Source organism: Myotis lucifugus, unplaced genomic scaffold (genome assembly GCF_000147115.1).
Source record: "Myotis lucifugus unplaced genomic scaffold, Myoluc2.0 scaffold_208, whole genome shotgun sequence".
NCBI classification, from domain to species: Eukaryota; Metazoa; Chordata; class Mammalia; order Chiroptera; family Vespertilionidae; genus Myotis; species Myotis lucifugus.
Window position 1 is genome coordinate 2473355 of NW_005871256.1, and position 3053 is coordinate 2476407.

The 3053-nt window shown below is 44.4% G+C and overlaps 1 protein-coding gene across 7 annotated transcripts in view; it reads left to right on the top strand.

The window, feature by feature from the left end:
• The window catches only part of RNF216 (ring finger protein 216), a 112598-nt gene that overhangs the window by 69453 nt on the left and 40092 nt on the right, over window positions 1-3053 (top strand). The window lies entirely within an intron of this gene.

Genomic DNA, 3053 nt, shown 5'->3' on the forward strand with positions numbered 1-3053 from the left:
GGAGTTTCCCGTTATGAGGGAAAGGCTTCTCTTATCCATGAAAGAAACCTTAGGTTTGGGAATGATGAATGAATCCTAAGTTAAGGGTTTTCAAACTGTTTTGACTGATGTCTGTAGTAATATTTTATCATAAACCTAATACATATATAAATGTACATAAATATACGTACGTATAACTGGAAAAGTAGTTTTACAAAGTAAATACCTGACATGTGAAATGCACTCTAGTATCTTTTCTGGTTTAAAATACAAATAAATAAATAAAAACCACCACCGGTCATTATCTACTAAAATGCATTCACAGCCCACCAGTGGGTTGCAGTTCATAGTTTAAAAATTGTATCTAATAAATAACTTCGCTTCCACAAACACGTATTGTTGTGTTGAGTGTCTGCTGTCACTCAACACAACTTTGGGTGGGGCTTAGCTATAGCCTCTACCCTCCTGCCCTTTCAAGCCTTTGAGTCAAGTGCAGAGGGGTGGGAGCTCTCCATGAAAAGGGGTGCCAGCATAGAGGGGTGCTTTGGACCAATGTCACGCAAATCCTTGTAGAGAGCATCCTCTTTAACCTTTGTTTACTGTGGACACATGCCACAGTCCTCATCATCGCCGCCAGGACCCAGACACCCGCCTTCCATTCAGCTCTTACTGACCTTCTGCCTCACTCCTCTTTCTTACTCAGCCTGGATTCTTTCCCCCAGACACCCCCAGGCTCACTTCATCACCTTTCTTAAGTCTTCGCTTAAACACCCTTCTCAGAGCGGCCTTCCCCAGCCCCACTCTGTAGTTGTGAGTGACTTCTTCTCTGCACCCAGCACTAGCCTTCTTCCTTCGGTAGTTTTCTCCTTAAGACATAAGTGTCCACCTCCTGGCATTGCCTTGGGAGCTGCTGATAGCGTCCCAATGATTCTTTTATATAAATGGGCATTTGAGAGAAATAGTCATCAGTATTTGATTAACTGCTATATAGGAATTGGTATTTTTGTTTGTGTTATTCCGGTAAAGGTAAAATAGAACTTGTAGCCCTAGCTGGTTTGGCTCAGTGGATAGAGTGTTGGCCTATGGACTGAAGGGTCACAATTCAGTTCCGGTCAAGGGCACTGTACGTACCTCAATTGCAAGGCTCGATCCAGTCCGGGTTGGGGAGTATGCAGGAGGCAACCAATCAATGTGTCTCTTTCACATTGATGTTTCTCTCTCTGTCTCTTCCCCTCCCTTCCACTCTCTCTGAAAATCAATGGAGAAAATATCCTCCGGTGAGGATTAACAAAACAAAACAAAAGAACTTGTATGTATTCCTGAAAGCATTGACCATTGACCTCTTACTTTATTTTAAAAGTCCTGCTCCCTGTGGTAGTAAAATACAGGCAGTTATGGCTGGCTTTCTTTCCCAGTCAGTACCTCTCCAGCCTTGCCCTCTCCCAAGCCGTGTAAACCTGGTCTCGGTGCCTTTATAATTTTCTGTCTCTAGGGGGCAGCATTAGCACAGAAACCAAAGTTGAGGCCACCTGTTCCAATTTATTATCACCCCTACTTCTTTCTGGTGGATCCGAAGGAAAGGAGTGCTTGGCTCCTTACTAGTCTGCAGAGTAAGACTTGGAGATTTCTTTCTCCAGACTCTGCTTCTGTACATAGAATGGTAAGGTGCACAGCCAGTACACACATTGTTTAAAATCCCCGTAATTTAGTGCATGACCACTAAAAACAATAGTTTGAAATCTTCCCCAAAAAAGTCTTTTTCTCAGGAATGTTGCCCAGAGCTGTCACCTGGCCTTGCCAAGATTTGAGTTTCTGCATTTAGAAATCTAGGTTCTCCTGCCTCCAAGAGATGATTTACTTTGGGAAAAGACAGAAATCCCCTGTGAAGAAAGCTCCGCTTCTCAGAGAGGTGTGATGCAATCAGATAATTTCGAGATGGCGCTAAAAGAATTAATGTTTGAATTTCATTTGTCGTGTAAGGAAAGTGGACCCGGGCAGACGGGAACCTCTCGTTCTGGTCAGTGGGTATGGAGGGAACCTGCGGTTAGACTTTGGGTGGCAGCGGACCTCCAAGCCCGTGGGGAGCTTTGTTTGCCTAGCCAGCGGACTGCTTTTCCAGCCCTGACCTCACCCCTGCGCCAGAGGCTCCAGGCTCAGGTGTGCAGGCGCTGCCACTTACCTGTGAAGCTCCTTTAACGGAAACGGATCAGTGTCCACACATCGAAGCTATAAGAGAAAGTCAAAAAGGAACGTGTTAATTCAGATACATCCAGCCCTGGCTGGTGTGTCTTAGTTGGTTGAGTGTCATCCCATGCACCAAGAGGTTGCCAGTTTGATCCCTGGTCAAGGGCATGTGCCTGGGTTGCAGGCTTGATCCCCAGATGGCAGCCAATGGTGTTGCGCTCTCACATCAATGTTTCTATCTCCCTTCCCATCCTCTCTCTCTAGAAATCAATAAACTATTATTTTTTTTAAAAAAAGAAAAGAGCCCAGCTGGTGTTGTTCAGTGGTTGAGCATCAACCCATGAACTAGGAGGTCATGGTTCAATTCCCGTCAAGAGCACAACCCAGTGTGCAGGAGGCAGCCAGTCAATGATTCTCTCTCATCTTTGATATTTCTTATCTCTTTGTCCCTCACCCTTCCTCTCTGAAATCAATAAAAATATGTTTTTTAAACAAGAAATGTATTCAGTACTTTCTCAAGCACCATCTGCAAGCATTTGGCTGTTAACTGATCTTTCCAGTTTTGTGCATTAGATTGGGGAAGGGAGTTAGGGAGCAAAGGAAGGAACCATGATGAAAAATACATATATAACCTGTATCCTTACAACATAAACCCTAATGAATTAACCTGAAAGTGTCTATATAACTCGGTTTTCTCATAAAATGGTCATTATAATGCTGGCGGGTGTTGTAAGTGGTTAGAGGTCTGCCCAGGCACCAAAGGGTCTTGGTTTCAATTCCCGGTCAGTGGCAGTACCTTGGTTGCAGGTGTGGGAGGAACCAATTGATATATCTCTTGCATCAATTCTCTCTCTCTCTCTCTCTCTCTCTCTCTCTCTCTCTCTCTCTCC